The 12,886-nt window shown below is 37.8% G+C and overlaps 1 long non-coding RNA gene and 1 pseudogene across 2 annotated transcripts in view; both read right to left on the bottom strand.

Moving 5' to 3' along the window:
* Nucleotides 1-12,886, bottom strand: part of LOC119523743 — a 134,519-nt gene that overhangs the window by 63,194 nt on the left and 58,439 nt on the right. The gene's annotated exons all lie outside the window — the stretch shown is intronic.
* LOC119523742 lies at nt 536-975 on the bottom strand (annotated as a pseudogene).

The raw sequence follows: 12,886 nt of genomic DNA, 5'->3' as shown, positions 1-12,886 counted from the left end.
AAAATCTGGCTTGATGTGGGGCTACACCTGTGGCAGAGGACTCCCTCAGCTGACCCAGTACTCCAGCCATCCCCAGGGCAAGGAAACAGCTGCCAGCTGCTGCTTCCCTCAAGGCTGGGGAAAGGGTTTTCAGACCCAGGGCTGTAAATATGGTCTCTGTCCACGTTTTCTCAGTCTCTTTATCCTTCACTGACCTGGGCCTTGAATTGTCCTCCCCTGTCCCCTAGGTCTTCAAACAGTGGGGGTGTGTCTCACTGCTATGACAGATTTTAAAATCTGTGTCCCTGGTGGGAGGGGTCCTGTCTGCTGTTTCTGTGTCTTTCCCACACAGACTCCAAGTGAGGCAGAGAGGAGAGGACCAACTGCTCTGGGACAGAAGATTCCTACCTAATATTTCTTCTCTTTCTTCAATTTGGCATCTGCAGGGTCCTTCTGCAGTCTATATCCTTCACCAGACTTTCAAACAATTCAGAATTGTCCTTTTTTTTTAGTTGTATCTCTGGAGAGGATTTTCAGTAGCTATTTATGTTGCCATGTTGATGATGTCACCCCTAAATTATTAAAATAAATATTTGCATTGAGAATGCAGTTAATTTAGTAGCTTTCTTCACATTTGCACATTTTATAAGAATCACAGAGGTTTCATTCATGTTTTAAGCAGTTGAGTTGGTAAAGATCCTGTCTCCATTTCATAGAGATAGATTATATTCAATCACACCTCAAAACAGCCAACTAGAAGATTAATCCACTGTTTCTGACATGCTTGTTGGGCTGGCATCTGCAATGGTAGTGAAATAAATGAGATTTCTGTGTAATGCATGCTAGTACTGGACGCATTCATTCAGCCGGTCCTTGTTCTGATACTCCATGGTAACAGTGAATCAGCAAGTCATTCTTCTCCAGGAGCCACTGGATAGTCTCTTGATTGACTTCCACTTTGCCCCACAGCCAGTCCAGTATAAAGGCCATTGACATCCGGAGAGCTTGGTCTGAACCTGGCCTCAGGCACCACAGATGATCACACATCTCTCCTGGAGATGCTCTGCTGAATCTTGAAGTGTATCCAGTCTCCAGGCTGTAGCCCTTAGCATCTATTCTTGTGGCCATGAATTGAATGTCTTGTTAAGAGCCACTAATATTTGTAATAGTGTACAAAACATCATCTAATGTATGAATATGTTTTAGATGGCCACTGCAAGGCAGTGGAAAATCTATGATCATACCTTTTAACATTCATTTCTCTGTTGATTATAGATCTCATGCTCAGAAGCACTACCAATTGTAATTATTAGTTGCTGCTCATGCTTCAGTGCCACAGTTTGACAACTGGGAGCCCCTTTAAGATTGCTCCCTTTAACACTACCCCAGAACTTTTGAAAGCACCCTTACTTTCATACAACAAAATAATCCTGGCTCTATTTTTTCTAGTACATTACTAGAGTCTACTAAATCATTCATATTCTACTAAGAAATATGACTGCCACACATGATGCTAACTATATATGTAGTTGGAATATGAGCAAATCCAGAAAGTACAGTTTGTAATCAGTATTTTTGTCATTAATGTTGTCTTCATTTGATTGTGGTTTTCAACTGCTCTAATCCTTGCATTATATTTATAAATACTGTTAATTTAGCTTCATCATTATTAACTTAGTTTGGGAATGGTTGTTTGTTTACCTTACAATGAGTAGAGCTATATATTTGCATCAGCAGTTTTTCCTATATGTAATTTTCCAATAACTAAGATTAAGGTATGCATGCACTGAAGTACAAATATAAATTAACTATTCCCTCATTTCTTGAGCAGCTGGATTCCTAAAATTCAAAAATATGCAGGGACTCTTTATTGATGATCCTTATTGGTTTGTAACATAAAAGTCATGTTTAAAAACTTACATTTTTTGAAAAGTTAATAAGTGACTCATATATGTTACCAACAACAATTTCACTATACGTTGTTTATTTTGTTTCTCTACAATTTTTGATTATGATGGAACTCTCAAGGACTGCTCTTAGTGAAGTCTTTCTCAACTGGAAACTCATATTATAAATGCCAGACCATCTTGGTTGATTTTATTTTACAAAATATGCACATCACTTCCCCACCAGAAATTCTTATAGGATAGGGGTATGTGTATTATTAAATCTTCCTCCCTTTGTTGCCCTTTCCTACCTCACTTTTCTTTCTTAACTCCTGACCTTGAGAATCACCACTGTTCTAGGTCTCTAGTCCCTAAAGGTTTTGAATGGCTGTTAAAAGAATGGTGTTCACTGGAAACAAAGACTGAGAAATATGTAATATCTTTATAAAGAAAAGACAGCCCATTGACCATTTCTGCACCTTCAGGCCATGGGACATTTCAGAATAACATATCTGGAGCCACAGATCAACCTTATGACTATAACATTGGCTTCTCCCTCTGAGTCAGTGTCCTTTCTAACAGGTACTGAACTATGGATCATTCATCATGGATGAAAGAAATATCCCTGTGGCTGAATGCTACTTGGACTTGTGTGACTGGAAGAAATAGGTAACAGGGTTTTTTTTTCCCTCCCAGCAGTCATGTTGTGCAGGCATTAGCCTTCAGCACAAGTAAACCACCCTTTGTGTACTTTATATGCCCATACATGCAAGAGTAAAGTGGTATTATAGGCTCCCTCTTACCCTGTAATGTTAGCTATTGGGCAAAACAAACAATCACGAAATCTCAGAGGTATACACATTAAGCATCTGATTAGCTTACACATCTGTAGCTCTGCTGATCCCAGCTGGGCTCACTCACAAATTGCACATCTGGGGCTGGGCTAGCATGGCTTTGCTGAACTCAGCTAGGCTCTCTCATGTGTCTGAAGGTCAACAGGTCAGCTGGAGTTTGATCAAGGATGTGATTGCTGTCTGGGGCAACTCTGCTTCCCACTGCAGGTCTCTGAGCCGGCTCCTAATGTTTCTCATCCTTCTCCTATGGACCAGTGAACTAGCCAAGGTATGACCTCTTTATGGCAATGGCAGAGACACAAAAGGCCTCTTAAAAGGCCTACTAGGTTTGAACTGGCACACCATCACTTCCACCTCATTTTACTGTCCAGAGTAAAGCACCTGGCCAAACCCAACTCTTTGGGGAAGAGCTGCAAAGTCACGTGACAAAAGGCATGAATGTAGGAAGGCAACGGTGTAGAACTGAGGCTATCAATGCCATCTACCACATATCTCTTGTCTTTTCTGAGCATAACAAACATAATACACATGTAGAAGTCCCACAGTGGTCATTCCTACCCTGATTCAGAAGCCAACAAGTCAGTCAGAAAGGAAGGGTATTGAAGTGATTAGAAGCATAGGGCCAAAGCAGTCAGATCAGGATTCAAATATTTGCCTTCCCCCTTACTAATCCAGTAACTTTGAACAAGTAGATTTTGCTGAGGATCGCTCTACCCAACTGAAAAAATGATGAATATAATAGCACCTAAGTAGAGATGAGATAATGTTTGCAAATTGTTTAGCACAGTGACATGTACTGGGTGAGAGTTCAAAGTATCATATCTGCTTTTCTCGTTCCCTCCCTCTCTTTTCTCATCTTTCTCTCTTATTTCTTCCTCTCTGTCTTTCCCTTTCTCTTTCTCTCTGTTCCCCACCTCTCTTTCTTTAAGACAGACATCCTATTGTCATGCTCCATCTCAAATCTGCTCATTTAACATAAAATACATTCATCAAGGTCTCACTCAAGTATTTTTCTTAAAAAAAAAAAAAAAAAAAAAAAAAAAAAAAAACTTTCCAAAAAGAAAAATTAACAGTCATTTTCTAGGTTTGGACCCGAGTCTGAACATACAACAGGCCTCTCAGAGCTACTGAAAAAGTCACAGGTTCTATAAGTTCAGCATAGCTCACATGTTGCTAGGAGGAAATATTGATTTTCTGTATTCCCAACCATGGCCCTGCATTTGTGGTAACCATGGCAACTGTCTGAATTGTGAGGCCTTGGTAAAGCCAACGTGGTGAATTCGTAGCAAATTAGCTGGAGCAAAGAGACATGGGGGATGTAATCAGCATAATTATGTATGTCCCTTGGCCATCTAGTATTTAATAATCTGAAGCCTTTCTTGACGTCTTCCTCTGATCCAGAGGTTCTCAACCTTGGCTATACATTAGCATCTCCTGGGGAACTTATAAAAATACTGATGCCAGGGGCCCATCTACAGAAATACTGATTTAATTAGTTTGCGATAGAGCCCAGGTTTCAGTATTTTTTAACATCCCCGCAGATGATTCTAATGTACAACTGAGGTTGAGAATCGCTGCTGTGATCAAATATACACCTTCCCATTTGTGATATTCTGAAGTAGGGACAAGCTGCCCAAAGGTCATTATAACAGTCCCTCAAGTGACTAATCAATACAAATGCATCATGAAATCTAAGAATATTTGAAATAGATACCACAGAGAAAGCCTAAGGAGCATCATGTTAGGAAGAGCAGGACAAATAAGAAACATGCCAAGATAAAAGTAGGTTGAACGTATGGCCTGGAAACACATTAGTGGAGGCAGCCTGCTGTTCTAGAAGGAGAATGAGACTAGGAATCAGAACCATGGCTCTGGCCTTAGGTAAGGCACAAAGGACGACATGAGCTTGGGCCAGTCACTGCTGGTCCAAGTCTCTGAATCTCATTTACCTCATCTGCAAAATAAAAGGACTTGATTGGTTGATTTCTAATTCCCCTCCACTTTTAAAACCTGCAGTTTCTAAAACACGGAAGGTATGAACATACTATGCTGGGCCCCCTTCCGCAAACCAATTAAATCAGAATGGGTGGGGGGCAGTGCAGATGTCACTGAGGTGATTCTAATATCCATCCAGGGTTGCTAGCAGTTGGACTTCAAGAACCTGCTATGCTGTGGTTTTATGTGGGATGGGAAAGGAGAGAATAAATATTAAAGTCTTTCAAGAAAAAAAAAGGATAAAATGCTGTAACATTTTTAGAGTTTAATTAAAATCCTACATTACTTTTTTCCATCTCTTTTTGCTTTTTTTCACTTTTATCATAGTCTTGGATCGTGGTTCAGCATCTGTTTTCCCTCTTCTCTCTTAAACCCAGCTTACTAAGACATTTCATTACCAATGAATATTTCATTTGAAGAATTGAGAAAGTGATCAAGAGAAGTATTACTTGGGAAATGGAACTTACATGATCTACTGCTAAGAGAGATGTCACTGAAACTGTAATGAAATGTATTTTATTTTAATTTTAGCAACTTCAAGGATGTGTGGTTTCAGTAAGTGTATATTAAAGGTAATTCACTGCAAAAATGTCAGCATCTATTAAAAAAAGAGAACATAGGAAAACAGACTAAATTTAGTCAGAGAGAAGTTCAAGGCATCCATTTTATTACATAAGGTTACTGAGGGTATGACTAGCTTAACCCAACAACAACAACAAAAAACTGAGCAAATGGCCAGTGTCTGGTAGGTAAACAAGAAGCTTTTCCTGATGCACTACATCCACCCCCAGCATCCTCCTAGTGTCGTCATTCTTCCCATTGTCCACCCTATTCAGGAGCCAGGTCTAGGAGTTATATTTCCTGGAAATTTCATTTCCCAGAAGTCCTACGTAGAGCTGTGATGCCCAATACAGTAGCCACTAGTCACATACGGCTATTTAAATTTAGATTAACTAAAACTAAAAATTTAGTTCTTCTGTCACACTGGCCAGAGTTCAAATGCTCAAAAACCACATGTGGGCTATGGGCTAAACTATTGGACAGTATAGAACATTTCCATCATCACAGAAAGTTCTATTGGACAAGGTCTGCTCTAGGGGTCTTAGTAGACATAATTCAGTCTTCTTTTAGAACCCTGCATACACAGGGATAAACTCTCTGTGTCTCATTGTTCTCCTCTACAAAATGGTTATCAAAAAATCATCAGCTCCAAAGGGTGGGTTATAGAATGCTGTTTAGGTGTCATAAAGAACAGAATTCTAAATAAAACACTCTGTGCATGGAAAACAACTATGTTATAAATCATAACCTGGGGGAAACTAAAACCTAATATAAGGAAGGATGGCCAGCATGACTCCCCTGCACTGCTTGGTAAAAATATACATATGGTAGAATATTATTCAGCTGTAAAAAGGAATGAAGACCTGATGCATGTGACAACATGGATGAACCTTGAGGACATTATGCTGAGTGAAATAAGCCAGACACAAAAAGACAAATATTGTATAATCTCACTGATATGAACTAATTATTATAAGCAAACTCTAGCATTAGAATCTAGAATATAGGTTACCAGGGGATAGACCGGGGGTAGAGAATGGGGAACTGATGCTTAATTTGTACAGAATTTCTACTTAGGTTGATTGTGAAAGTTTGGAAAAGGACGGTGGTGATGGTAGCACATTATTGTGAGTGTAATTAACATTGCTGAATTATACATGGGAATGTGGTTGAATGAGGATGTTTTGGGTTGTGTACACTAGTAGAATGAAAGTTAGAAGATAAAACATGAGACCGTATAACGCAGTGAACCCTGTTTTGGATGGTGGACTTGGGTCAATAGTACAAGTATAAGAACATTCTTACATGAACTATAACAAAAGTATGACAGTAATACAAGGTGTTAATAATAGGGTGGTACATGGGAAACAAATAAACCTAACGTAAACTACGTACTGTAGTTAATAGTACAATTTTAATAGTACAATTAAATTATAACAAAGGTACCACACTAATGCTAAGTGTCAACAACAGGGGGAGGGGATGGTTTATGGGAACACTAGTTTTTACAGGACTTTTCTGTAAACCTACAACTTCTCTAATTAAAAAATAATTTTAAAAAAATTATGCTAAGTGAAAGAAACCAGATACAAAGTACTGCATATTGCATGATTCCATTTATATAAAATGTAAATATAAATAAATATATAGAGGCAGAAATAGATTAGTGGTTCTGTAGGGATGGGGAAGGATAGAGGGATTGAGCAGTGACTGCTGAAGGGTATGGAGTTTTTCTTTTTGGAGTAATGAAAACGTTCTAAAATTGATTGTGGTGACGAATGCACAACTCTGTGAATACACTAAAAGACAATGATTGTACACTTTGGATGGTGTGATGGTTAGGTTCATGTGTCAACTTGGCCAGGTGATGGTGCCCAGGTGTCTGGTCAAGCAAGCACTGGCCTGACAGTTACTGCAAAGACATTTGTGACTGGTTAATAAACTAGAAGGCGGGTTTATTAAATCAGTCAATTGGCTGTAGCTGGGACTGATTACATCATCAACAAAGGGCATGTGTTCCACAATGAGAGAATGCAATCAGCTGAATTTAATCCAATTAGTTGAAGACTTTTAAGCAAGACAGATAGAGGACCTTCACTTCTTCTTCGGCTAGCCAAGCATTTCCTGAGGAATTCATCAAACACCTTCATCTGAGTTGCCAGTTTGCTGCCTGAGGAGTTCATCGAACACCTTCATCGGAGTTGCGTTTACTGCCTGCCCTACGGAATTTGGACTTGTGTATCCCCACAGTTGCAGGAGACACTTTTATAAATCTTATATTTATAGATATCTCTTGTTGATTCTGTTTCCCTAGAGAACCCTAACTAATACAAATGGATTGTGGTAAGTGACTATATCTCAATAAAACTGCTTTAAAATATAGTTAGATAGATTTCTGTGCTTTATCCCAGAGTTACTGAATCAGAGTATTTGGGGTAGAACCTTCGACTGGGCATTTTATCAAATCCTCTGATGATGTTTATGCATACTACTTGGAAAATGCCTTCTTAAAAAATTAAAAAACAAAAGGACTACATTTGCAGGCCTCCTCAGCATCTCACACCTTGTGGTTCCATTTTTTAATGCAATTTCATTGAGATATATTCACACACCATATAATCCATCCAGAGTATACAATCGATGGATCAGTGTCATCATATAGTTGTGTATTCATCACCATAATCAATTTCAGAATATTTTCATTACTCTCCAAAAAAATAATAAAAATATTAAAAAAATAAAAATTAAAAAGATCATGGTTATATTTTAATTTGACTGGTGGAATTCATCACTCCTTTGGTCATTCAGTGTTTTGCCAATCTGTTTAGGGAGTCAGAGGTCTCTCCAACAGTGAGATTACACCCAAGATCCCGCAGGGAGAGTTAAATTTCACTTTATTCCACACTCGCTTTTCCTGTGACTGGGCAGTACCATTGAGTTTTGGTAATGTTATTTAGCATATCTCTCATAAATTGCTCATTTGGGGCTTGCCAAATGATTACCTAGGAAATATTTTGCACAGTTTCTGAAAGAAGCTGTTGCAATTGCAAACAGCAGGAAAGCACAGCCATTAAAAGAGAGAGAATGCCTATGTTTTTACAACAAAATAATTAGAAGCCATTACTGGCGCTGTTTAGATTTCAGTACCCCATCTATCTTACTTTCAATTAGAAACAATGTGCCCAAATAGGAAAAGTCTGGCTAAACACGAATGTATTTCCACTGTGTTGTCTTGATAAAATGTGACCCCCACTGGTAACATAATCTATGCAGTTTTCTTTAAATACAACTTTTGTCAGGTGGTACCAGTTTTTGAGATACTAATTTTTGAGTTTTTGTAGCAATTTCACAAATTTATATCCATTAATCCAGCATAATAGAATCTCAGAGATGGAACTTTCAAGTTTGTTAAACCCAACTTCTATTCAATGCCTGAATCTCTTGCACAGCTTTCCCATGGAATGATGAATTATTTTTGTTTAACTAACATACTCTGGCTTTCAGCTGATGATGAAAATAGAACAAATTATTATAAATTTCTTCTACTTCAAAAACACTTTCCCATGCTATACTTCCTAATTTAGACAATTCATAGACAATTCATAGTTGCTAATTCAAAGAGATTTAGCCTAATCAGGAACAGAGACTGTTTTGACTAATGGGGATACTTAAGAAAATATATCTAACTCAATGATTTATCTGTTGAGTCTCTTTGGAAATACCTCAAATATTATTCATTAATTCAGCATATTTAGTAAATTTCCAACTGCTACATGGAGAGATTCAAACATAAACCAGAAGCTTACAATTTAGAGAAACAAACATTTAGATGGCTCTATAATACAGACCTTAAGCATTTCCCCTTTCACTTGTTAGTGCTCATTTGCCTGTTGAAAGCAGGGGGAGAAAGCAGCATAAAGGGTACTAGTCCAGGTGTCAGGAGAGACAAAATCTAATTTTCTCCATCCAGCTTTGCCTTGTAAACACACCAAGTGGCCTTTAGCAAATCACTTAACCTGATTCAGCTGCATTTTCCCTGTTCTGCCTACTTTGTGGATTTGTTTACATTTTGTTGTGTTTTAATCAATTGAGATAATACGCAGATGGGATCAGCATCAATTTAAAAACAATTACAATGAATTTTATCATTATCTTCTATGTAACCATTTCCAGATTATTGTGTTAATGTCTGAAGAATTTTTGGTCAAAATCAAGGCTGCCATCTACTTTGTAGATGCTAAAACTAATTTGATAGATTATGGTATCTCTTTCTTCTTGGCAACCTTTATTTTTTTCACGATAGATAATAAGCTTTTGTCAATTTCTGTTGCCTTTGTCAAACTGATCAAACAACTGATTTTATGGCTTCATCCCATGAAGCTTTCTTCTGGTTTGACATTTTGCCTCCCACCATTTTAAAAGTAGCTGCTGAAACATGAGTATCAGAAGGAAAAAAGACCTATTGGGTGAGTAGTTTGATTCCCTTCTGTGCAAGTGCCCTTTTCCCAGAAATATATTTTGTAATGGTTTGTTTAGTTGAGTTTCAAGCATCTCAAGAGATGGTGGATCTAGTGCTTCCTTGGCAGCATATTTCACACTCTAATAATCTTAATAGCTTTAATACCCTAGAATATATTTTATCCTGTCTTGTTTGTATAGGTTAAATTTTTCCAAGGTCCTCTCATTGCCCTAGCAATAGGAATTTTTAATGGACTCATCACTTTTTAACTGCTCAACCTTTTACCTTTTATTTTTAGTGTCTAAAATAAAACGTTTGGGATGAGCATTTTAGTTCATTCCACAAAGGCCTTCAATGGTTATATCCAGGATCCGTTTCAGCATGTTTTTCTCAATTTAATGTTACAACTTTCTTTCCTTGTCCTTTCCCATCAAAATTAAGTTGGTTCTCTATATTATCTAGGAGGCAGTAATTAAAACAGTACCTACAGGTTGCTTCATATTTTTATTACATACCAGGTTGCGGGCTATGCACGTTTCCGGGGCTTCTCAGTCTTGGCACTAGTGACATTTTGGGCTGGGTAATTCTTTGTTGTGGGGGCTATTTGGCACATTGTAGGATGTTTAGCTGCACCCCTGGACTCTACCCACTAGGTGCCAGTAGCACCCTCCCCAGTTGTGACAACCAAAAATGTCTCCAGACATTTCCAAATGTCCCCTGGGGAGCAAAATTGCCCATCTGAGACCTACTGACATACATTATCTCATTTAATCCTTACAATATCCCTGTGAAACAAATGGCATTATACTAATTTTACAGAAGATAATAAGGCTAAAAGAGAATAAGTAATTTAGCTAGAGTTACAGGTCACAACTGGAGAAGCCAAGATTTGAGACTCTCTTCTGACCTCAAGGCTTAGCTATTCCTACTATCAATACAACTGTACTTCAATAATAATATTTTCAAAATGCATTATAGTTTAGATTGTGCTTTCATATATTTTATCGCATGAAGTTAGCAGTGGCATGGCAGAATATTTCCTTCACATTTATTTTCTAATCTATCTGAAATTTTAAATCCCTTCCATAGAGGAAAACAGTTTTGCTTTTCCTAAATTCCTCAATTTCTGTGTGAGGATCTTTTTCTGAATTATTATTATGTAGTACTTTATCATTGTCTTTTTTGAAGCTAAGACGACTTATATAATTTATCAAGATCACAGTTTGTTTCAATCCTGGCTTCTAAAGAATTTGTGATCCCTCTCAACACTGCCTAATCCACAAATTTCATTAGTCTTTCATCTGTTTCATCAATAAAATATTTACTATTGCAAATGGCATACTCCATTACATTTCTTTTCTCTAAATGTCTTTCTATTTGTATTTTTGCCAGTTTATAATTCATTGATTCCATATAATTCATAGCATCATGATTTTCTAGCAAGATAGGAGCAGGTACTGAGGAGAGGCAGAGGGAAAGGATAATGAAGAGGTAAACGGTATGGCAGCAGCAGCAGCCATACCGTTTGGATACCCTCATCTTCTAGAGGCACAGGCCTTAGGAGAAGCTTCCAAGCACCACAAAATGTCATCTGAATTCAGTCTTAGTCAACACAGATGAAGGATATGAAATACATGGTTGTAACCTAGGCTTGAGATACTTGTTTATACTTATTAACTGTGGTGACAACCTGATTTAGATCCAGGAGCCCAGCAATGGTCAAATGCTTTCAGGAGAAAAGACATAAAAGAAGGGCAAGATTTGACATTTTCTTTCTTGTTTCCCTTTCCTCAGTCCATCTTTTGAAATCTAGCAATCCAGGACATGCAGGAAAAGCCAAGCAGACAAAAACACTGGATTCATTCTTAGCTTTCCCTCTGGTAGCAACAGTCCATCTTTCTTGAGGTCAACACTTTAGCCTGTAACAGAATGAGAGTCAACGGGTTTTGGAGAATGTCAAATAAGCCAAAAGACAAAGTTGTAACTGTGGACCATAAAGTACTGAGGAACATCCACTGAACTGCTTCAGGATTAAAGATTCTTCTTAAGGATAACCAATATAATGCATTTGTAAGCTGTTTGGCTAAATTGAGTGTGAAATCTGCAACTGTGATAAGAAACAAAGTTTATTCAAATACTGAGGTCTGAGTCTATGGCAGAGGTTTCATCAACACTTTTCACTGGCCACCTCCGATTGTTTAATAACTAGGTTACTGGTCAAGATTTTTTTTTAAAAAATAATAACCAATGAGTTGATTGAATTCAGTCTGCTTCCTTTACCTGGTTTGCATGAGTAGGGACATTCAAGTAACTTGATCAATTGAATGGTTTGTGACGAAAGGGCACATTTCCTTGTAGTATCCGGATAATCAGGACAAAAATTTAGGGAGTGAGAGAGGTAGCTTGGTTTACCCCCTTATAAGTTTCTGTTTACTACTTTATTATGTATGTCAACAGAACGTATATTGTTTAAAAGATTCAAAAGGGTTGAGGAAAGCACCTTGTAAACACTGTTTAATGATCAGAGGAAGTCCATTATTGAAAATACCATGGCAAACAGCTGGTTAATACTGAAAAAAAGAAGTGATAATTCCCCAGATGGTTGAATAAATATAAAATATGGCATTAATATACCAAATATTCTGGTTCTACCCTCAGGTTTTCCATTTTCAACTAATGGATGTCATACAGCTATTGATTGCCTTGAGCTATGTCTAGGTTCCAATGAACTAATTATATTTCCAATTAATAGGTATCTGTGCCATTTGGATGTATTATGTTCCTCACAAAGCTATGATCTTTTTAATCCAATCATGTCGGGTGGAACATTTTGATTGTTTCCATGGAGAAGTGACATACCCAACTGTGGGTGATACCTGTGATTAAATTATTTCCATGGAGGTATTACCTGGCCCATTCAGGGTGGGTCTAAATTAGATCACTGGAGTCCTATAAGAGAGTTCACAGACAGCAAGAGCTCAAAGCAGCTGAGGGGGACTTTTGGAGAAACCGAGATGCAGACAGAAGGATGTTTGGAAATGCTAAGCTAAGAGAACCCCAGAGACATTTTGGAGAAAGCCATTTTTGAAACACAACTCAGGAGCAAACAACAGACACCAGCCATGTGCCTTCCCAGCTAACAGAGGTGTTCT

Source organism: Choloepus didactylus, chromosome X (assembly GCF_015220235.1).
Source record: "Choloepus didactylus isolate mChoDid1 chromosome X, mChoDid1.pri, whole genome shotgun sequence".
Lineage (NCBI taxonomy): Eukaryota > Metazoa > Chordata > Mammalia > Pilosa > Megalonychidae > Choloepus > Choloepus didactylus.
Note: the sequence above shows the minus strand (reverse complement) of the source record. Positions and strands in the feature narration are given on the sequence as shown.